The following is a 23,603-nucleotide window of genomic DNA, read 5'->3' as shown; positions in this document are numbered from 1 at the left end:
AAATAACAGCCCAGGAAGTTGAATGCAGAGGTGGATTGCCTCGCCGGGATGTCTTGTGCTTTTCCAGGAGACACGGCTCAGTCACATGCAGATGTCTGAAAAAATAAGAAATAACACCCTGCGGTGTTACCTTACCTCTGCTCCGGGAGCTGGTAGTAGCCTTTGGGAATATTTCAATAAGGGCTTTGCCATAAGTAGATACAGACGTTTGTGTGCCACTGGTTTGAATGCCACCATTTCTTTGCCTGTACTTCAGCTGCATTCATTGTTGTGTAGCTGTATCGAATGGTGAAAGGATTAGCTTGAGCAAGTGGGAAGAGATCTGGGTGTGAAACGAGATGCGAGGGGGGGTGAGAAGTTTTGGGGGGAAGAGCACTGCTCATATCTTGATGGTTCAAATATGCCTCACTTCAGTACTGAGTTCTGTCTGGAGTACACAAGGTTGTTTTGTTGTGGGACTTGTCAGGAGTCAATCACACACGTAACAGTGGTCTCAGGACTTAGTGTGTCTGTGTGTGTGTGTGGGGGGGGGAAGTGAAGGCAATGTGCTGTCACAGAAAAACCCTCAAAGCAAGGGCGAAGGAGTATCAACACTTTGCAAGCTGGGGAATGGGGGCAGTGATTTGTGTAGAGTTTTGAATGTAGCTGGGCGGGGTGTAAATAAAGCCTGTTTGCTCTGCCTTACCTTGTCTTTGCCTTTGTAGTCCTATAATGCTTGTGTGCTCTGTCCTCAGAGTTCTGTAGCATCTGGAGGGGCAGAGTGCCAGCCTATCTTTGGGGCATTGCTCAAAAAGGGCAGAGTTAAGGTTATGATGCAGGGGTGGTGTGAATCTCACCTTTTTTGCTTTAGGGTTTTCAGAGATTTGAGTGTAGCTGAACTTGTGTCTTTCCAGAGAATCACCATTAAGCAACTGTAACTTTGAGCTGATAAAGTTTTTGAGCCATGAACTTGTCTGTTTGGATGAAATAATTTCTCAGCATGCATCTAACGCACAGCCTGTCTCTTTTCCTCTGACTCTTGGGCAATGATTGATTGGCACAGGAGACGCTGGATGCCTTTTAGCCCCTCTACTGCCCCTGCAATATCTCCTTATTTCCTATCCCTCCAATGCATGCGGGTCCTCTTTCCTCCCCGCTCTGGGAATGAGGGGAGGAGTGGGGTCTGGGCACATTTGGGGGAGGAGATAGGGAAGGGGTGGCTGCAGGGGACTGGAGGAAGGGATGTGTGGGGGAGGGAAGATGGTGGGGCTTAGGAGGGAGTGGAGGGGGAGCAGGGCCTGGGCCAGGGAAATGGAGTACCCCCAGCTAGAAGGGAAGTTGGCGCCTATGGGTGTGGAAGCAGCAACAAATGGAGGAGTGGTCATAGGTATGGGGAGAAACCCCCGATACCCTGCACTGGACAGCTCTGACCCTTTTCTAGCCTCCTCACAGTGCTCAGCATGGCCCTGCCCTCCCTTGCTCTAGAAACAGCAGCCTCGGGGAAGGTGAGCCTAGTGCAGGAGGCAGCTGGGGAGCAGACCCTGCCCGTCCGCGTTCGATCCTCAGGTATCTGTCTCCAGGGACCATTCTTGCAGGTGCAATTGTGTATCCAGGCAGGGTTCTGGTGGGGGGCCTGGGGGCCTTCTCCTCCTCAGAGGAGGTGGGGCGACCCCAGCCCTCCGCCCTAGGGTTGCTGGGTGATGGGGAAGGCACAGAAGGCTACGTTTCCCTTCCCCTCTGAGTGGCTCACTGCAGCGCGTGCCCAGCTCCCCCCACAGAGATGCTGCTGTCAGCATAGCTGAGCTCCCAGAAACCAAGGCAGCCCCTCGGAGAGGTCCCTTAATAGTTGAGGGCTCATGGGAAACGGTGTTCCTGGGAAGAGAGTTCTTCAGCGTTCTCACCAGATCAGAGTTTCAGGCGCCTCGCGTCTGGCTGCACCATGGCGCTAGCAGGTCACTGTCTAGCGGTGTGCGGGCTCCTTGGGAGCACCGTCCGAAGGGCCAGTGGCTGCAGACAGCCTGAGCCTGCCTCCTGCCGACCTTCCTCCTCCCTCTCTCGCCGGCCTTTGCTCATGCTCGGTCCCGTCTCTCAGGAAAAAGGGAGGGGGGCAAGATTCGTGCTGACCTTGCCGTAACAGAGGGACACTCTGGCTGAGGCTCCTGACTGAGTCACCGTCATAGACCTGGAAGGGACCTCGAGAGGTCATCGAGTGCAGGGCCAGGCACCACCTAGATCCGTGGTGTCCAACACACTGGCCACGTGTAGCTATTTGTCCGGTTGCATGTGGCTAGTTCACTAGAGCAGTAGCGAATCTCGACCATCCCTGACAGGTGTCTGACTGACCTGCTCTTGAATATCTCAAGTGGCGGAGATTCCTTAACCACCCCGACGGGAAGTTTTTCCAACCTCAACCTCCCTTGCTGCAGTTTAAGCCCATTGCTTCTTGTCCTATCCTCAGAGGCCAAGATGAACAAGTTTTCTCCCTCCTCCTTGTGACACCCTTTTCGATACTTAAAAACAGCCATCGTGTCCTCTCTCCGTCTTCTCTTTTCCACACTACACAAACCCTATTCTTTCAGTCTTCCCTCATAGCTCATGTTTTCTGGCCTTTAATCTAGTGGCTCTTTAATGCATCTCCTGTGGCTCTTTGCAGCACATGCTATTAAAACGCTGTGTGCTTTTCATTATTAACAAATAAAGATTCTTTTACTATGTTAACTAATTGTAACTGGTAAAATAATATTCCTTACTCAGTCCTTTTGCTGTGAGAATAATGTACGTGTTTCTCCTGCCACACGGTTTCAGTGTTAATCTGTAGCACTGTAGTAAAGACGACAATGAATTCACATGATGGTGGCTCTTTTGGGTAACGCTGGCCGCTAATTTGGCTCCTTGAAGCCCTGAGGCCTGAGTGTGCCTGCCCTATTACTAGAGTCTCTCTGATTCCCTGTACTTCATTAAAGCTAATTTCCTTGGCAGCGTTTCCAAAGTCAAATCTGAGCCTGCCAGTGGGTTTTAGAGCAGGATAGAACATTTTCCCCTTAAACCAGGGCAAAGCTGCCAAAAGAAGCCCCGGCAGAAGGCAGGCAGAGAAGAGCTAATGTGCCTGGCATGCGTTCTCGGAAACCTGCCATGCACGGAGCTTGAGCTCACAGTCTGTGGGTCTTGCTTAGGTTCAGTGGCCACAGCATGTCATCCTAAGCCACGTGGCTACTCTGACAGCAGACAGCGTTAGTCCTGCTGTATGTGTGGCTTGTCAGCTAGGCTTAGGCTCAAGGGGAATTCTGTTACCCCCAATAGCTTTGGAAACTTTTTGTCACATTTCCATATGCTGTAGACCGTGGTTCCCCATGATACCTTTCTAGCAGCTGCTGGAACAGCCTGGTGTGTCCCTAAGGCTTCGGGATTGCAACGCCACCACCATCTGACTTGGCCACCCCTCTGTCCAGCCAGGAGATGGTTGGGTCAAAGTTTGGCCAGCGGTGGCGTGACCTAACACGCAGACTCCTGGCAGCACCAGCTGGTGTACTGTGCGGTTAAGAGGGGAGGGGGCGGGTCTGGGATCCCTGCAGAAGGGGAAAGGGGGCTGAGTGGGACCGGGATGGAGTCTGCTGGGGTGTCTAGCGCCGGAGCTGGCAACGTGCCTTGCGGAGAAGTGGCTCTCTTGAGTGAGTTCTAAAGCGCACAGGCTGTGTATGCCCCCTCCCCCGGGATTGCGCCGGCGTGGTACTGTCTGGCGTAGGGATTTGGTGTCTCAGTGCTACTGAATTCCAAGCCAGCACCTTGGACCATGTAAAGGGAATTTATTAGGGACTGTAGCAACAGCGTATGGCTTGGGAGCGGCTGTTTCAGTTTTACCTTCTGATCAGGGCCTGTGGTGGAGTCCCTGCTCAGCCCCTTGGTCTGGGACAACACCTGGTCCAGAAAGCAGCCAGAGCCGCCTGGTGCAGTCACCTGAGCCTTTACTGTCCGTTCCCACCACCTCCTGTTTACAAAGTTCACAGTCAAGTCAGCCAGCCCCTCTGTCTGCCTGGGAGCACATGCACAGCCTGGCTCCTTGCTCCTCCTTGCCCCCTCCTGGCTTCCTTCCTCTGCCTTAGCTAGCCCTCGCCCAGTGAGGCCCACAGCTGTTTCTAGTAGCCCTTCAGGCCTGGGCTTGCTCAGCTGTTTCCTCTCAGCCTCTTTAGCCAGGCTACAGCGGCAGAGCTCTGGCTTAGCCAGCCGTCTGCCACAGGGCCCTGCCAAATTCACCGTCATGAGGAACATGCTGCAGATCTGGTCTCCCACTGTGAAATGTGGTCCCCTGTGTGCTCTGTGCCCTGCACTGTACAGATTTCACAGGGGAGACCCATGTGTCGCACAGGCGGAGGTCCTGGCCCAAAAGGGTGTTTGGGGGAGGGGGAGTTGTCACAAGATTATTTTAGAGGGCTTTGGTATTGACACCCTTACTGCTTCTGCACGGCCTTCAGAGCTGGGCGGCTAGAGGATGAAAGCAGTGCCAAGAGTGGCACTGCCATACCAAGCCATCCCTACTCCTGCATCGCTGCCTCCAGAGCTGGGGGGCCAGGGAGTGGTGGCTGCTGGCTGAAGGCCCAGCTCTCAGGCAGCAACGCAGAGGTAAGGGTGGCAATACCATACCGTGCCATCCACACTGCAGTACGGTGCTGCTGGTAGCTCTGCCTTCCGAAGGCCAGGCCCTCCCCCCCCCAGTTACACACTAGCTATGTACTGGTCTGTAGCTGATGCGTGGGAAGCAGCGACGTGGGAGACGTACAAGGGTTTACCAAAGTGAGGGCCAACGCAGCGTGGTGCTACACTGGGTGGTGTATGGGGAGGGCAGCGTGGGAAGTTCAGCGCTGTGGAGCGTTGCTCTTGTGTTTAATCTTCACGAACCAAATGAGCCTTCTGGCTTGGCCCCTTGCGTCGTCCTTTCCTTGGCTCCTCAGCAGGCTTTGGGGCACAAATAGTCGCCCCTTTCCGAAGTGCTCATGTGGGTCCCCTCCAGCTTGTCAGCGGGGTGCCTGCGGGAGGTTTATTTTCTGTGATACTATCCCGGAGAAAACAGGGGCTTGTATGTCAGGGCCTTGACCAGCTAACCCTACAGCAGAGATGAGCTGGTATTTTGAAGCACCTATTTAAAAAAAAAAAAACCCATTGGTGCAGGCAGAGAGATGAGATTCCCAGTTTGAGATTTATCATTTTGCTGGTTACACCCAGGCTGTTGGTTCTTAGCTAAGGAGTAGACAAGGTGGGGGAGGGGATATCGTTTATTGGACCAACTTCTGCTGGTGAGCGAGACAAGCGTACCCAGCTGGCAAGGTGCTCCAAGTCACAGCTAAATGCAGGGTGGAACCTCTAAGAAGGGTTGAGCAAGAGAGTAGATTAGGCTGCTGATAGGACAGACAATACAATGATCAGAGAATGACAGCTTCCTCAAGGAGCTTATCTTTCACAACAAAAACCTCTGCCAGTTCACATATAGCTTATCAGCCCAATGCCTCTCTCGCCAGACTGAACTGCTGGGAGTTAAGGGATCAGGTGAAAAATGGCTTCCAGGACTCCAGCGTAAGATTCTGCTGAGGACGTATTAGGCTGGGATGTCCCTCTGCTGACACCATTATTGGGCCTAACCAAGTGAGTTATAAGATCAAGAATACATATTCCTGCGCCTCCAGAAATATAATCTATGCTATCATGTGCCGAAAGTGTCCGTCTGCTATGTACATTGGACAAACGTCTCGGACACTTAGCCAAAGAATCAGTGCCCACAAAACAGACATTAGGCAGGATCACAAAGAAAAAACAGTTGCTTGTCATTTCAACCAGAAAGGACACAGTCTCAATGACCTGCTAACCTGCATCCTACTTCAGAAGACATTCAAATCTGCACTTGAAAGGGAATCCTCTGAACTGGCATTCATGCTAAAATTCGACACTCTCCGCAGGGGGCTGAACAAAGACCCCAGCTATCTTACCCATTACAAAGATAGCTTCCCCAATTATCACCTCTAATACTATTAGCTCACAGACATCTACCCTTCCCCACCTCTAATATCATTAACTCACTGGCATTCACCTTCCTTTCCCCCCCCCCCCGCATCCCCCTTCTGTTCTGAAATGTGATTTGTCCTTTTCATATGTGTTCATTTTTTTTTAAATTGTATCCTTTGATATATATGGCTGTGACTATTTTCTTCCACTATCTGATCTGAGGAAGTGGGTCTGGCTCACGAAAGCTCATCATCTAATAAACCATCTTGTTAGTCTTTAAAGTGCTACATAGTCCTGTATTTTGTTTAGGCTGGGATGTGTGTGTATTGTCAGCATGAACCATCTACTGCGACTTCAGGGGCTGACTTAGTAAAGCTTTTTCTGTCCTAAGTGGCCCCCAACTAAATCAGTAGTAAAGGTTTCTCAGTCTTGCCTCTAGCCCCGGCGTTCTCGTTTCTGCTCTGTGCTCTTGAGCTAAGCAGAGCGTGCACAGGGGAATGACGAACTCGATCGGTTCTTTCTCTAAATAGTTGGGTTTCTAGAGTAGCCAGGTCGCCGAGTGCAGTGACAAGACTCAGTGGGACACACAACGGCACCAGGGAGGAGGTTCAGAAGTGCAGCGTCTCTTAGCGCACGACACTGCCGTTTGCTTCCTTTTCTAATGGCAGAATGCACTGACCTCATCTGAGCAACCGAGGAACCCAGCCCGGGCCAGGTAAAGACGGGGTCTCCAACTCTTTTAAGTACAAGATCCCTTTTTGAATTCAGGTGCAATCCAGGATTTCCTTAAAAACCCAACCATACGTGCACCGCGTCCTGCCCCACCCTACTCAATCCATCCCTCCTCCTCTGTCCTCACTCACTTTTACCACGCTGGGGTAGGGAGTTGTGTGTGTGTGTGTGTGTGGGGGGGGGGGGGGCAGAAGGATGTGTGGTCTGGTCTTGGGCTGAGGGGTTTAGAGTGTGGGAGGGGCTGCAAGCTGAGTCTGGTTTAGGGGGTTGGGGTGCAGGGGAGGGTTCAAGGGTTTAGAATGGGAGCTCCAGCTGGGCACTGCTTACTGCTGGCAGTGGGGCTAAGGCAGGTTCACCCTAACCCTGTACCACTCCCGAGAGTGGCCAGCAAGTCCCGCAGCGACTCCTGAGGGGGAGGGCAGGTGGCTCTGAGTGCTGCTCCCCTTCCCCATCTACAGGCGCCATTTGTCCTTAGCTCCATTGCGCTGCCGGGCGGTTAGCAGCCAATTTCCGCATTCGGCAGGAGATCAAGCCGGATTCCAGGAGACTCCCAGCGAGAGGATGGAAAAAATGGGAATGAATTCAGTTACGTGCAGCAGTATCGAGGTGAAGTGCAGATGTGCACCAGCAGAAACCAAACCGATTCGATATTAAAATGGACTATGAGAATAATTATGAAATGCACAGACCAGTCGGAGACCTAAAGTAACGCAAGTCGAAAGTACCGCCCCCGCCACCGCAAATGTGTGCAGGGGGAGGAGGAGAGTGTGAAATTTACGTTGCCCTTTTCAGTATGCGGAGCAAGTTCAGACACAGGAGCAGCTGCCTGCAAGCTCCCTCCATCCTTAGCCCTAGTGTGGCCCCTTCTCTGTGGAGATGGAATACAGGGGTGGGCGAGGAGGGCACCCTAACATCAGGACCTCCCTCCTCTGCCTCCCCCAACCTACACAGCAAGCAGGGAGCTCCCAGGGGATGGGGGACAGCCACAAGGTAGAGGGCAGGAGCAGTACGGCTGTGTGTGTGTGTGTGTGTGTGTGTGTGTGTGTGTGTGTGTGTGTGTGTGTGTGTGTGTGTGTGTGTGTGTGTGTGTGTGTGTGTGTGTGTGTGTGTGTGTGGAGGGGGGACAACGAAGGTCTCACAGTTGATAGCCTTCCTCCCAAATCAGGATCACTTGTCAGAAGCTCCAGGATCTACCAGTAGATCCTGATCCGCTGCTTGGTGCCCACTGCCATAAAGACTGGCTTCTGGAGATGCTTAATCTGGGGCAAGGGGCAAGGGGAGTGGGTGGCCCTCAGTCCGGGGTGGTTAGTAGGGGAATGAATTAAGGTACTGTCAAAAGCAATTTGCCTGCTCTTCTTGTCCAGTGTTTCTCAACCAGTGGTGCCAGTACCCTCAGGGGTACTCGAGAGAAGTCTGGGTGGGTACTTCAATGCAACTGATAAGTGGAGAAAACGAAGTTTTTGTTTTAAGTGTTGCAGCGCTTTATTATTTTTGTACTTTTTACACCCCAAAATTTCATCGCCTGCCCAGCTACGATTAAGTTGTTTAAACAAATGTGTTGCAATGGTAGAAAAAAAAATTGTGAGTCTGAAAACTTGTTGGTACTGGGGGTACTCTTCTTTTTGTTTTGTTTTGGAAAAAGGGGGTACTTGATCAAAAAAGGCTGAGAAACGGTGTTCTAGACCACTTCACATGGGCAATTGGAGAAGGGGATAGAAAGGCCAAGGAAATTCTCACATCTTCAAATCCGACTGGATGTCTTTCTAGAATCTGTGCACTAGTCATGCCAGTTATTGGTTAATGCGGGGGTAAGTGGGTGAGATGTAATGGCCTGTCTTATACCAGAGGTCAGACTTGGTGCCCTAATGGTTTCTTCTGGCTCTGGCTCTAAAATCTATGAATATAAATAACCACGCTCAACTGAAGCTTTTGTGTGCAATTGTAACTTAAATATAGTGCTTGTCCATAGAAAATACACTTGTGTATCCTGTGCCTTGAAAAGCACAAGTTTAAGGCAACATCCAAATAAAGTACAGTATCCAAAACAGAAAAAGTACTTTCTAATCCTGAGCTAAACACAGGGTCCGTCTCTTTGAACTATAACTCACAGTGCAGATCTGCCTTTCCCTTCCGTTCACTTTTCATAGCTATTGGATTTGTTTAGTATAAAAAAATCTAGCTCATACTCCCTAAATAGAAGTGACAGCCTAGAGCGAAAGGTCCGCAGATGTCAGCCTTGCAGGGTAGAGCAGAGTAGCATATTCTTGGCCCGGCTCGAGACAGCCACACCTCATCTCAACTTGGATAAGAACTGTTCTTTTCAGTAAGTGAGGCGTTGTGAGGGATGTGCTCACGCCTTGGTAGAGGGATCTAGATGGCTAGGAATTGTGGGAAGCCCTTTCCCTGTGAAAGGCTCAGAGGAACAGTTCATTATTAAGCTTCAGCGGGGGAGCCGAGTGAGTCTGTAACAGGAAAAACTTAAACAACAACGAATAGTCTAGCAGCGCCTTAAAGACGAACGAAACATGGAGATGGGATCGTGAGCTTTCATGGGCAAAACTCACTTCTTCAGACGACTGGAGTGTTAGAAGTTCAGATCCAAGAATAAATAAGGGGGGTGCGTGGGGAGAGAGAGAAGAAAAGAGACAGTGAGTAGATGGACTAAAAAAACAACAAATGGTCTGGTAGCACTTTATAGATTCCTTGTTTCCCACTCCCCTCTTTTTTTCTTTCTCCCCTTTCCCTTCTCCCCTATTTATTTTGGGTCTGCACATCCTAAACTCAAAACTCCAGTCATCTGAAGAAGTGGGCTGTGCCCACACAAGCTCATGATCCCATTGACATGTTCTGTTAGTCTCTAAGGTGCTACTAGACTATTCATGGTTTTTTTAAAGTTTTTCCTGTTCATCACTAAGGGTATGTCTACACTACCCCCCTAGTTCGAACTGGGAGGGGGGGGGTTAATGTAGTCATACGGAGTTGCAAATGAAGCCCGGGATTTGAATTTCCTGGGCTTCATTTGCATAAAACCGGCCGGTGCCATTTTTAAATGCCGGCTAGTTCAGACCTCGTGCCGCGTTCCACGAGACGTACAGCTAGTTCGGATAGGAAACCTAATCCGAACTAGCTAGTCTGTGTCACGTGTAACCGCGCGGCATGGGGTCCGAACTAGCCGGCATTTAAAAATGGCGCCAGCCGGCTTTATGCAAATGAAGCCCGGGAAATTCAAATCCCGGGCTTCATTTGCAACTCCGTATGACTACATTTACCCCCCCCCCAGTTCGAACTAGGGGGGTAGTGTAGACATACCCTAAGTCAGCAGAAACGGCAATGTTTATGGTCAGTGAGGCTGTTAATGCTTAAGGTCTGGTCTACACTACAAAGTTTGTTCACGTCCACTTAACTCTGTCAGTAGCTATGCTAAAATGTAGCTTTCATGGATCTAACCTGCTCTGTACAGCGGCTTAATAACTCCACCTCTGTGAGAGAGTCTTGGGGCGTCGGTTGATGTAGTTAGATGGACAGTCGGTGTAGACACTGCATTGCTTACATTGAGTGTAGCTGTCTTTCAGAAACTGTCCCATAATGCCCCACACTGGCAATTAAATTGTCATAAGTGTTCCTGATGGGGACAAACACCTCCGCCCTCGGAGTGTAATGTGGAGCTTTAAAACCGCTTAAATTATCGTGATGGTTGCAGGTCAACAAAACTTAGGTTCGCTTCATTTTTGTAGCGTAGACTTGCCCTGAGTGTTTACCTGCTTCTGTTGGTTTGCAAGGTAATTCAGTTGAGGAAATATTAGCTGGCGTTCCAGCATTGATTCTCTGCTTTCAGAAGAAGCCTGGGCCACTCTGCTGCGCTACAACTATCTGGCTGAGCGGGGTGAGCCGCCTTGCCCCAAACACAGCAGGTCACAGCGCTGTAAAACACCAGCATGAATGGAGTCCCAGCACCGTTCGCCACTCCCCTTGTGGAGGCGGTTTATATAAAGCGCCCGGAGAGCTCTTTGCCACCGCGGTCAGACTTTTCACTTCAACGCCCTGCCACACCTTCCGTTTTAGAAGTGTAGACAAAACCTTGAAGAGACAGCCCAGCTAGGTCCTACCCTTTTTTCAACTCAGTCCTGTAACCTGACACCACAGTGACTTGGAGAAAAGGCAAAGTTATGCTCTGTCTCAGGGTGGTGAAAATACCGAGTGATAAGGGGCATAACTTGCATAGTTCATTCAAATGTAACACTGACATGTTGCAACTATTCAGCTGCATCAGCGCTTGTAACTAAAACAAATTGCAACACCTGTAGCCATTGCAACAAAGCAGATTGTGTGTGTGTTTTATTTCACAATGGCAACAAGAATTGTAATATCCCCGCTAACTTCTTAAAACGGACTAAACTGGAACTTGTGTTTCTGTACTTTTAGACCTGACGTGGGCAGTGGAGACTGTCTCTTGAGGACTGATTAATTCCTCAGGAAAAGTTAAGAGAGTGCAAACAGATTGGACGTGTCAGTCAGTAGTTAGTGTGCTGGTGTGATTTAGTATTAGCCCGTCAGACTTTGGACATACCCCCCATGCAGAGGAAGAAAGGTAACCTGCTTAAATGAGAGCAGTGGCAGGTCGGTGGTGTGCTATTAAATAGGGTGCCTGCCTTCAGCTTCCCCTTGTTGTCTTGTGGATGCTGCCTTTAGAAGTACAGGCAGTCCCCGAGTTACGAACGGGGCTGTCTCCCTGGTCTCCAGCAGACCAGGGAGAGGAAGCAAAGCGGCGGAGCACGCGGGCAGCGGACAGCCCAGACGCGTCTGGGCTGTCCACTGCCCACGTGTTCCGCCGCTTTGCTCCCCGTCCCCCTGGTCTGCAGACCAGGGAGATGGGGAGCAAAGCAGAGCAAAGCCGCGGAGCCCGAGGGCAGCAGGACAGCCACGGCGCGTCTGGGCTGTCCCGCTGCCCCCGTGCTCCATGGCTTTGCTCCGGACGCCTGTGGTACAGCAGCTGGGGCGATGCCGGTTGGTCCTGTAGCGCCGCTCTGGGTGCTACTGGACCAACCCGGCAGCACCCCAGCTGCTCTGCCCCAGGCGTCCTGATTCAGCCACTGCTGGTCAGTTTCAGCAGCAGCTGACTTGGGGACGCCTGGGGCAGAGCAGCTTGGGTGCTGCTGGGTTGGTCCAGTAGCGCCGAGGAGTGGCGGCGCTACTGGACCAACCCAGCAGCACCCCAGCTGCTCTGCCCCAGGCGTCCCCAAGTCAGCTGCTGCTGAAACTGACCAGTGGCTGACTACAGGAAGCCCATGCCCCGGGCTTCCTGGAATCAGCCGCTGATCAGTTTCAGCAGCAGCTGACTTGGGGACGCCTGGGGTTCTTAAGTTGAATCTGTATGTAAGTCAGAACTGGCATCCAGATTCAGCCGCTGTTGAAACTGATCAGTTTCAGCAGCAGCTGAATCTGGACGCCAGTTCCGACTTACATACAGATTCAACTTAAGAACAAACCTACAGTCCCTATCTTGTACGTAACCCGGGGACTGCCTGTAGCTATAACCTGCCAAGGCAGCTGCTGCTACCCTACATCACAGGGGGAGAGACTACGTAGGACAGATCGTCTTCCTGCAGAGAGGAGAGTAGCAGCTGAGACAGCCCCTAAATATGAGCATAAGCAATTTTTAACCTATTTGCCCTGCTTGTTGCTTATTGTGATGGTGAAAACCTGGCTTCCCTAATGTGCAGTTCTGCTGGAGGTAATAGGCTGCTACATTCAACACCCTAATGACATCAGTAGCTAAGTAGTGGGCACTTACAACCCACTCTGTTAGCCTCCTTTGGCATGGGCATGCTAATTGACAAAACAAAATCCTTCTCTTTCCCCCCATCCCCTCTTTTTTTTGCTATTTATTTGTCCTTCTGGCCCCCTTGCTCCAGTTGAAGAAGGGCTGTGCCCACCAAAGCTCATGACACCGTCTACATTTTTGGCTAGTCTCTAAGGTGCTGCAGGGCCATTTGTTGGTTTTAAGTAATTCCCACCCGTTTGCCAAGGCTGCAGTGCCTGACTTGAGTGCCCCTGTGAGAACTGAGTACTGACTCGAGGCAGGTCAAGTTTCCGGATGAGCAACAGAGCTAACTGTGTCCAAAACGGCACTAACAAAATTGAATGGAAATTTGGATTAAGATTCATTCCCCGTAACTGGAATTTGTACCTTATGACTGCACTGCTCAGACTGGTATTGTTTGGTGAAGAAAGTTTGTGCAAGACTATAAATACTGGGTCCCCCTTTACTTTGCCTTCAGAAGATCTCCCACTCTCTCCCCTGCGAATGGGCTGTCACGAGTCTGCAAAACAGACTCATCAAGTGGGATGTATGAGTTTGGGTTTTAAAGAGGGTTGTGGCTTTGAGATTCCAGGACGCTGACTGACTCTTCTGGAGACAGGCTTTTAAATGTTCTATTTTGGAGCACTCTCTGGAATCTTGAACAGGAGTCGGGCGGGCAGGCGCGGAGACTCCAATCTGTCACTGTTTTTCTTGGGTGAAAGCAGTGTTTGTCTTCGGCTATAAGTAACGCAGCTGTGTGGAGCTGGCCTGCGGAGTACCAACTACTGTAGAAAACGCAGTCAAATGTTGCTTTGAAGCCAAGCGCAGAACAGTGTGCTCATCTCCAACTGTTTGTGGTGGCTCTAGGAGTTGAGCTAACGGCAACAGTGTGGCCTTTCAGCCCCTGTTTCCATGCATCCTGCACAAAGCGTTTTGCCGTAAATAGTAAATTAAAGAACGTTGCTCGGGTTTTGCCCTGTAACGTGATGATTAGCACTGAAGTTGTGCCCATGGGTATGAGTGGGGAGCAAGGCACGCTGAGCTAAGTCCTCTGACACACAGTACAAAGACATTCCCTGCTCCTACTTAGTATCTTACGCTCTGGGTTGTGACAGGACTCCGTGGGTAGGGGCAATACACAAAGTAGGTAGGAAGAGGAGACCATGGTAAAGTGACCACAGTATAGATATAACCTTCACTGTGCTGCCTCAGGGAAGGCAAATTCCTGGGCCCTGATTTGCATAAATGCGGATTAGAGCGGGAGATCTGGACCCCTGGGCGTGTGTCTCGTGTCATTCAAGCTCTTGCGACTGAATTTCTAGCTCAGGTTTCTGCTTTCAGTCTCTCTGCCCTGTTTGCTGAGGGTCGTGACAGCCCCTTTCCTGGGGAGAATGAGTGGAAGGTCCCAGCACGATTCTGTTCCCACCGTTGCCTTTCCCACCCTTGTCCATTCAGTTCGGAGGCCAGAATTTCTCTAGGGCACTGGCCACTGTAATTAAATCAAGCGCGCAAGGAAGTGCAGTACATCTGCAAGCTGGGGAGTGGTACGTTCAAAATGTGCGTTGCCGGCTGGGAAGCTTTGGGAGCTGGTGGCTCTAACCATAACCCTAACCCTCTGGCCGAGATGGTATTAAGTTGTGTCTGCCGCTGAAAGCGAGGAGCAGAATGACGTGAAGCGGGTTTGTCTCCGTCCTTTCTCTAAAGACCTAAGGTGGCCTGGGTGGTGGTGTCTCTCTCCTGGGGTTGTGCAAGGCCCTGCACTGGGGAGGATCGGAAGGAGAAAGGGAGCAGAAGGATTGCCAGCAGGCTGTGGGAGGCAAGGCCTCAATGGTTAGATAAATATGAGCTCTGTCACATCTGAACAGCCGGAGATTTTGGTGTATCCAGAAGTCTCTTCCACATCTTCCCACCTGTCGCTGCATTGGCTCCATGGTAAAGGCTCAGTCTTGGGTAAGGCGAGCAGGCAGAAGTTCAGCAGAGGGTAGGTGAGTAGTACCGTGCTGTGTGCTATGTACATTATCCCTTGCTGTGCAACATTGTCTGTATAGAATGCATAGGCATTAATGTTGGCCTTGATCAAGATTGGATGCTTTTGGTACATTGTCAGAATACTGTTAGGGTGTGTCTAGACTACATGCCTCTGTCGACGGAGGCATGTAGACTAGACAGATAGGCAGAGGGAAATGAAGCCGCGATTAAAATAATCGCAGCTTCATTTAAATTTAAATGGCTGCCCCGCTCTGCCGATCAGCTGTTTGTCGGCAGATCGGGGCAGTCTGGACGCGACGCGCCGACAAAGAAGCCTTTCTTGATTGGCACAGGTAAACCTGGTTTCACGAGGCATACCTGTGCCGATCAAGAAAGGCTTCTTTGTCAACGCGGCGCATCCAGACTGCCCCGATCTGCCGACAAACAGCTGATCAGCAGAGCAGGGCAGCCATTTAAATTTAAATGAAGCTGCGATTATTTTAATCGCGGTTTCATTTCCCTCTGCCGATCTGTCTAATCTACATGCCTCCGTCGACGGAGGCATGTAGTCTAGACACACCCCTAGATGGTAAAATGCACAAGGAATGCAAAGCAGAGTTGTGTTCTTCCAGTCAAAATAGGGTTGTGTTCTTAATTTCTTAGCTAGAAAGCTAGTTTAGTAATGATGAAACGTAATGAAGCATTAACAGGTGTGTTGTGAGCAAGACACGAGAAGTCATTCTTCCGTTCTACTCTGCGCTGGTTAGGCCTCAGTTAGAGTATTGTGTCCAGTTCTGGGCACCACATTTCAGGAAAGATGTGGAGAAACTGGAGCGGGTCCAGAGAAGAGCAACGAGAATGATGAAAGGTCTAGAGAACATGACCTATGAGGGAAGGCTGAAGGAATTGGGTTTGTTTAGTTTAGAAAAGAGAAGCTCGAGGGGGGACATGAGAGCCGTTTTCAGGTATCTAAAAGGGTGTCATAAGGAGGAGGGAGAAAACTTGTTCATCTTGGCCTCTGGGGATAGAACAAGAAGCAATGGGCTTAAACTGCAGCAAGGGAGGTTTAGGCTGGACATTAGGAAAAAGTTCCTAACTGTCAGGGTGGCCAAACACTGGAATAAATTGCCCAGGGAGGTTGTGGAATCCCCATCTCTGGAGATATTTAAGAGCAGGTTAGATAAATGTCTATCAGGGATGGTCTAGACAGTATTTGGTCCTGCCATGAGGGCAGGGGACTGGACTCGATGACCTCTCGAGGTCCCTTCCAGTCCTAGTATTCTGTGATTCTATGTATGTCGTAGTTAAGCAATGAGGAAATCTTCATGAAATATGAAACTTACCGAGTAGCAAATCTTCTAAGAGGGGGCTCTGGTTTGATTGCAACTAAGTCTTTGCCTACACGACAAAAAGAAATGTGTTTGTAGTACTGAGAGAGCTAACTTACTGTGTGATCCTAACGGAACAAGTTCCATGTAGCTCTTCCCTCAGTGTAGTGTGCTGAAATCAACCCAAAACTCACCTAGGGTTTGTCACTAATAATTACAGCTAGGTAAATTATTTGTGCCAAAAAATGCTAGTGGAGACTTGGAGGTAGAGATAACCCTGTAAAAACCAGACCTCTTTCGGCATCAGAGTATGTTAGGAAGATTGGGGAGGAGGCGAGTGGCGGCGTGAGCTAATAAATAGCATGTTCCTCGCGCTGGAGAAATATTCTAAGGAGATTAAAATAATAAGATGGATTTTCAAATAGCATGGATAGTCCACGCTATAAAAAGATGACTTCAGGGAAGTGCATGCTCTAGAGAGCAGAAAAGGAAAGTGCAGTGCGATTAAACACCTCAGATTCAGGGGAAGCTGTGGAGATGCCGCCCGAGAGGTTTGCAGGCTCAGACAAAGGAAAAAAAAGAAGACTTCTGAGTTATGTTCACTTATTTTCCTGAGAGCCCCCAGAAACCCTCAGCGGTGTTGGATCAGGAAATGATTGATAGAATCCTCCCTTGTGCGCTGTTACTGCTCTGGCCTGGTCTTCAGATTCGCCGACACTGGTACCCAACTGAGGCAGGCCTACACCTGTGGGGGAGCTGAGTCTCTGGCAGAAAGCATTCCCAAAATGTTCCTTTCTCCTTGCCGCGGGAGTCCTTGGGCGTGTGACAACCCGACTGTCCAGGGCACGGTGGCATTGGTTTTTAGTCCATGCAGGTCCCGGGACTGTGTGGGGAAGGGGAGCTGGAGAGTTAATATTCAAATACAAAATTTCCTGGAGATGTCATGGCAGAGCAGCGGAGCCCACACACGGTCAGCTGCACACTACCCAGGAAATGCTCCTCCGGTGTCCTGGAGGGCAAACCGCATGGCACAGAGGCAGTGAGCAGCCCAGCTTCTCTGTTCCATGACGACGGATTACCTGACTTCTAATGCAAATGTCTTAGTGGTAATTGGTGACGTAACTCTTCAGGATCTGTCCGGTGGGGTTAGGGCTGATGAAGCCAAATGCAGTAGCCTGATTGCAGTTCTTCCTGGGCCTGGGGGCGTATAACAGTTCACCACCTAGCAAAGTGAGGCGAGCTATGCTGCCTGGGAGACTCAGTCTGGCAGGGAAGGACCTTGCTTTGGATTTGTGAACCGGGACGGTCTGATTCACAGGAAGCATTTAGAAAGCATCCAGAGTGGGCTACCAAACCGCCTGGAGCTAACCACGCCAGAAGGCCTTTGCCAGAGTGTGTTTTCCAACAGGGGTTAAACCTGAGAGAACTAGTTTTAGTAGAAACTGGAAGAACTGGTCTTGAACTCAATAGTTGGAAATGGCTCCGAGGTGTCTGAGGCATGAGTGCTATTGGTTCTGGTCCCTGATTTATCCTTGACCCGTTTGTCTCCAGCTGAACCAGTAGGCTCGGTACAGGCGCTTACCAGAGCGACGTGGCTGGTGGCTAGCCATATAAAACAGGAGGGTTCATAACACACAGACACGGAGCGTTCCACGTCTGCCCTTGTCGTAGTGGCGGTGTACATCCAGCGCGGAGGCGTGGGGGCGGATGGGGTTATGTTAGAAGTTGTACAGTTTTACAAGTGGGCACTCTAGAACAGTGGGGCACGTGCCGCGGGTCTGGGGTACAAGAATGGCGTGGGCCGGCTCTGGTCACTCGGTGGGCGCACATAAACGCCCCAGTGGGCGCTCTGGCGCCTGCGGGCACTGCGTTGGGGACCACTGCTCTAGAAGAATGCTTCCCCCAACCGGTGTGGTCAAGGCCCTACTTCTTGATGGGCAGGTGAAGCATCATTTCCCGCCGTGTGCGGTACCTGCCTGGGCATTTCTGCTCTAACCGTATCTTCGGAGAGAGCTCTCCTGGCAATCCGGAGAGAGAGAGATTGTCAGATCCCTCTGCCATTCCTGCTGCGCTCATGAGTCACCCTGAGAGTTACACGCTGTTCCCTGACTAGCAACCCTGCCAGGGCTGTTCCAGCAATGTGGGCTCTGCTTGGTAACTTGACAGAGCACTTCTGCAGTCGCTTATTAACCAAACCGTTCAGTGCCTGAGCTCTGGTTAAAGGAGTGAGCAGAACAAAGGTGTGAGGCGCAGTCCGTGAAGTCTGACTTCAGGTGAGGGATACGCTTTCAAGTCCCTGCTGGTATTTCATTGCCTTCGTTGAGAAGGGGATTTGTGCAATGTGACGTACAAGCCCCAGGGCCTGGTACCTGGATTTGAGCTGCGGCCGTTCGAGTGGCAGACCGTCTCCTGGTACGGGGAAACCCGAAGGACAGTGACTCGGGGCAGACTCACCAGCATGGCGCCTCCATCTGGTTGCTCTGGGAATTAGCTTGTGTCACTGGCCCCTCCCTCAAGCGGGTGTCTCTCTGGGTTCCTTTTGGACCCCGGCGTCCACGTCCGGACACAGCCCTCCTGCAGCGCCCACTCCAGTGTCTGAACCCCCTCCTGGGGGGGGTTGTTTACTGCACACTGCAGGGTCCTCCCCTCCCCAGGGGCCCCAGTGCTTCTCCCAGGGAACAGGGAACACCCCGTGCACCTGGACCCCCCTTGCCTCAGTGACCCACGGCCAGTCTCCATCTAGCCCCTGCCTCGGGCAAACTGCAGCCTGGCATGGCCACTCAGCACTGGCCAAGGGGTGTGGGCCTGCTGCCCCTGTCTACCAGGGCTGCCTCGCCACAGCCCTAGTAGTCTTGGCGCTTGCTTCAGGCCCTGCAGCCTGGGCGCTTGCCTGGCCAGAGCCTCTCCAGCCCTGCCTGCCTTCCCCAGCCCTGCTCTACCTCCAGGAAGCCTCCTGCTTCCCTGGCACTCAGGTCCCTCCTGCTCTCTGTCCAGAGCAGCAGGCAGTCCCCCCAAGAATCCTTCTTTCTACAGCCCCCAGCCGGGCCCACGTTAGCAGAACTGCCTCAGCCGATGCTCAGGGCTGAGGTTTTGCCCTTAAAGGACCAGTGCAGGGCCAACGCCCTGTCACAGGCAGGACCGTCTATTTCCACACTAAAAGCCCATGTAATTCCTGGTGGTTTCTGACTGGTTTTAAATGATCACAATTGTACTATTTTGGGTGCACGTGAAAAGAAGACTTGCTACTTACAGACTTTATTTTGAGAAGGAACATTTGGGTTAGTTTGCAAAAGGCGAAGCTCTCTCTGTGAGGAATCCAGATACAGGCCGGAGTCAAGGTGTGAATGTTTAAGGACCCATGTTCACTGGAAAACGGCCCTGGGACACTCTTTGGAATGGATGGGAGGCCTGTGTTAGAATCGTGTGTCCGCTCAAGGAGCTGTTCGGGAGGGGCTGTTCCAGTCGCTTCCCCCACCTAGACAGGCCCTCGGTGTTCACCTGCTGTGGCTGAGCCGAATAACGTCCCAGGTAACCCAGCGGTGGGTGTGGCGGTGAAGATGGGGAGTCCGGAGCAGCAAGATGAATGGTGCTGAGAGGAATTCTAGCTGAGCCTAAATCTGCCCGTATCTCTTGTTGGTCTTCATGCTACACAGAAACCGTTTGGGAGACTTGTCCTCCCCTCCTCCTCCTGGCTGGCTGCTTGTCCCTTTAAATCCCTCCCGTTTGCATTTGTTCTCTTTGTCCACTTCAGCAACCCTTCCCCCTTCGGCTCGCCCTCCCTCTCGCAGGGAAGTGCTTTTTCGGAGCAACCGATTTACTGTAATTGCTGTGCTCGCTGATTACAGAGCAAAGTGCACCTTGCGGGGAAGTTTGGTCTTGGCTAAAAATACCCCAAGCTTAACTTCTTACTAGCTTCACCTCCTCTCTTGAAGGCAGGCTGGGGTCGGGGGCCAGTTTTGGGTCGGGGGCCACACACACACACACAGGAGAACCAATGGGGGAAACCCCCAACCCCTCACTGACCCCCGCCCCCATTGACAAACAGGAGAAGAAAAGACACTCGCCTCACTCATGCAGCTCAAGGCAACCCGGGTTCCCCTCATGCTCCAACCCTGCAAGGGGATGCACCGAGACTCAGGTCTCACCACCAGGGCAAGATTCACTCTTCTGGAGGCCCAGGTGGGGGTAGATTTTGTGGGGGCTCCTAGGCTCTGAGGTGGGGTGAAAACATTTCCGGAAAAGGGCTTTTGCCCGAACGGGAATGTCAAAGCATTTGCGCAAGAAGCACTGATTTCAGACAGTAGAACGTCAGTGCTTTTGCGCAAAATCAAGCAGCCAGTGTAGACAGCTGGCAAGTCGTAAAACTTGCCAGTCTAGATGCAGCCCGATAGCGCTTCTCCCTTGCCTCTCAAAAATAAACCCCCAGAGCCTTTGAGTTTGGTAAATGCTGGATGACTTAATTCTCTGGGCCAGACTTGGCTTCAGTGTGTTTAATGTAAAACTGTTGAGGCTTTCTGTACGCCTTTAGGGTGGTCTGGCTGGCTCTTACCAGTATGGCTAGTCTGTCCAGTTGCTGCTAGACAGTATCTGGGCACCTTGTGGGATCCAGGAAGTTCAGTTCTAATCCCTGGTTCTTGACTCAGCTCCTTGGCTTGCGTAAGTCTCTGAACTTCTCTGCCTTGCCTTCGGTCTAAAAATGTACTTCACCTAGCAAGGCTGTGGCACTGCTGTCCAAGTAGTTACATTGTGTGAAATCAGTGTGAATGGGACTGTTCAGAGATTCAGAATTGGAGCTCCTGCTGTGTGTGTGTTTGACTGGTGTGTAGTGTCACTGGAGTCTGTGCTGACTAGCTCAGGATCGTGTGATTGTGCTGTCTGATTGACAAATGGCGTTGCTCCCCAGTAGTACTCCGTGTGGGGGAGCGCACTCTGCAGGTTGCGAGTGTGCGTAAACACCTCTGCTTTGGGTAGGGAACCACCTGCTTTGGAGAATGGCTTCAAGCAGGGGTTTGACAGAGTTGACTGCTGTCACTTCAGACCTATTCTGGAAGTCTCCCAGAAAGGCTTTTTTCTGCTTGAGGTCATAGGTTGCGTGGGCGGTGAGATTCCTGTTGCGCAAGGGCAGGAGAAACCAAATGTGACCAGGCATGCCCCGGTGGGAGTGTTCCCGCGCCTGTCTGCTCCACTGGCTCCCCGAGATGCTCTTGCTCCGGGCTGTGTCGGCGAGTGTGACGGAGGAATGACTGGCGCTGGCGTTCCTGCCGGTGGAGGGTTGAGTGGAATTGCACAGCACTGACAATACTGGATTCAGAGAGAGGGAGAAGTAACTGCTGCTTACGGTACAGCTAACGCTAAAAAGCCGCCCCCTACTCGCTGCTTTACAGATGGTAAGAGATCATGGAGGCATGATGTTGTGCAGTGATCCAGCGTTCAAAATTGGCTCCCCTTTGTGCCCGTGCAGACTGAAAGCATTGGGGCCTGACATCTTTTAGCTTTCCTGTGAAGGGACTGGCATAGGAGCTGCTGTGCAAATCTCCTTGCCTTGTCAATGCTTCGTTTTCAAGGGCAGCATCCTGTTCTGAGCCTGAATCGGACTGTCTAGGGCCGTGGTCACCAACCAGTAGATCGCGAGCTACCGGTAGATCTCAGGGGCTCTAAGAGTAGCTCCCCTCTCTGAACTGTGCACCTGCACAATACATTTACATTAGATTTCCTCAGGTAATGTAGGCGGGGCTTCAAGGAAGGGGCGGGGCAGTAGATCTTCACCTGTTCTGAGACTTAAAAAGTGATCTTGGGTGTAAAAAGGTTGGAGACTGCTGGTCTAGGGACAGGCGGGATTAAAGTAAGAGCTGCGTTATTGAGCATCCAACCAAGTTTGGAATCAGTTTTCGGTTTTGGCCTGCCTCTGTCTCCTGACCTTTCCCGCACAAGAACTGGTGCTGGTGTGCATTTCTTCTCCAGTCTCCAGTACAATCAGATCCACATAACCAGAGGAGAAGAGGGTAATGGAGGAGAGAGGAGAGGAAAAGCGGCTACTTGAGTGCTCAGTAGCCCCTTTGATCTTTATCTAGAGCATCTCTAGAAATTGCTGGTTCTCGGAGTTTGTCTTGGAAGCAGGCAAAAAAAAAAATCGATGGAACCCAGATTTCAGTGGTACAGAGAGAATATGCAAAGGACACCGAGCAATATCAAGAAATGTTTGAAAGCCCGTGTGGTAGATCTGCAGTATCTAAGCCTTGCTATCCAGTGTGACTAGCTTGCAAAGACCAGGGCGAAAACCGTTCACTGACTAGTGACCTTCTGAGACAGTTTCTTCTTTTTTGCTGCGTATTTGTGAACTGAAATGTTTAAACAGACCAGAATTACAGTTCTGGAATAAAACCACCTTATAAGAACTAGCTGTCCTGGAGGATGCATTGTATTATTGATAAAGCCTTGTGAAGGAAGACCCTGCATAGGACAGCAAGCGTAGTGTACGCGGTGACGTGAATACAGGTGGTGGTGGCAAATTAAAATGAAACAAAACGTCAATCTTATTTAGTTTCTTCAGTAGTTTTGCCTAGACTGGCTATTTTGTTCTATACTTGGCACACTTCTTACTTGCCTGTATGCTCCGGAAAAGTTCAGGTTGAACACCCGCTATCTCCTGAACCGCCTTAGTCAAGAAGAAGGACATCAGTACTATACTTCCTCAGGCAACCAGATCTTCCAGTCTATGGTGCCCACCCTGCAACTGCTAGCGAATGCATTGCTGCGGGGTCTTTGTGGCTGTTTGTTCCAGCTAGTGCTAGTGCAAGTGAGAGAGCTCTAACAGGCCCGGGGGCACCGCCAGCGCAAGACCAAGGTCGTGCAAAAGCCGTTTGTGTGTTTCTTTTGCTCCATTCCCAACTTCAGCTGTTGTGCTCCGGTCTCGCAGGCAGAGGAGGAAGATTCACTTTCCTGGTTGAAGTACTTTCGTTACTAAAATGCAATGAAAATCTGACACTTTACTCCATTTGGGTGCAACTTTCAGGTGACTGAAGAATGTAGAGTGTTAATCTCTCTTCGCTTTTATGAAACCCCTACACAGGAATCTACTATGTATTTGAGTGTGTCTGTCTGTCTGTCCACCCATCTGTCCATTAATGGTAAGAGCTAGGCCCACCAAATTTAATATGCAGCTTCCTCATATAACTGAAAGCAAGGTCAGGGTTTGCTTGTGCCAGGAAGATGGGATGTGCCTGGAATGGGATTGCTTCTCAGAAAACCATCCCGAAAAGAGACAGAATCTGAGTTCCCCATCCAGCCCCGAGACTCCCATCCCCCAAGCACCCTTTAGGGAAGGTGGGGACTTAAATCCTCCTCCTGATTCCTTCAGGAACATTGCTGGCTGCTCCCCTTTGTCAGGGAGTGCTGGTAAAGTGCGCAGCTTGCTTCATTCCTTGCTCGGGGGGCAGATAAACTTGGACCTGCCCCAGCCTGGGGACATGCACTCCTCCCCCGGCTGTGCCTGCCACCGTGGAGAGACATTTATCACCTGGCCCCAAGCTGCTGCCTTGAGGGGCCAGGGGTTGCCCCCTCTCCCAGAGGTAGCCTGCACCCTGCACCCCTCCTTCCCAGCCCCATGCCAGAGCAATGAATTCAATGAAGAAATACTTTGAGGTAAGGACCTGAGCAGTGCCGGGTAAATGTTCTAGTAGCATATAAAATCTGCCTCCCTCACCCTTCATTGAGGTTGTGTTTCTGTGTATACTCTACAGCAGAGATTGATGTAATACAAAATATGGTCACTTGCCTTTTGTCCATGACGTCTGATGTGAGATCTG

General features: G+C 51.1%; 1 protein-coding gene across 4 annotated transcripts in view; it reads left to right on the top strand.

Annotated features, from left to right (window-relative positions):
* Window positions 1-23,603, top strand: part of PLS3 (plastin 3) — an 81,635-nt gene that overhangs the window by 5,732 nt on the left and 52,300 nt on the right. Inside the window, exon 1 of one of the 4 annotated variants that reach the window (XM_075941182.1) lies at window positions 21,163-21,185. The exons of 2 other annotated variants lie outside the window; for them this stretch is intronic. The gene's annotated coding sequence lies outside the window, so the exon portion shown is untranslated. Of the gene's footprint in view, window positions 1-21,162; window positions 21,186-23,202; window positions 23,440-23,603 lie in introns of those variants that run through there. One more of the 4 variants, XM_075941181.1, reaches the window with a different exon arrangement.

Source organism: Pelodiscus sinensis, chromosome 13 (genome assembly GCF_049634645.1).
Source record: "Pelodiscus sinensis isolate JC-2024 chromosome 13, ASM4963464v1, whole genome shotgun sequence".
Classification (NCBI taxonomy): Eukaryota; Metazoa; Chordata; order Testudines; family Trionychidae; genus Pelodiscus; species Pelodiscus sinensis.
Note: the sequence above shows the minus strand (reverse complement) of the source record. Positions and strands in the feature narration are given on the sequence as shown.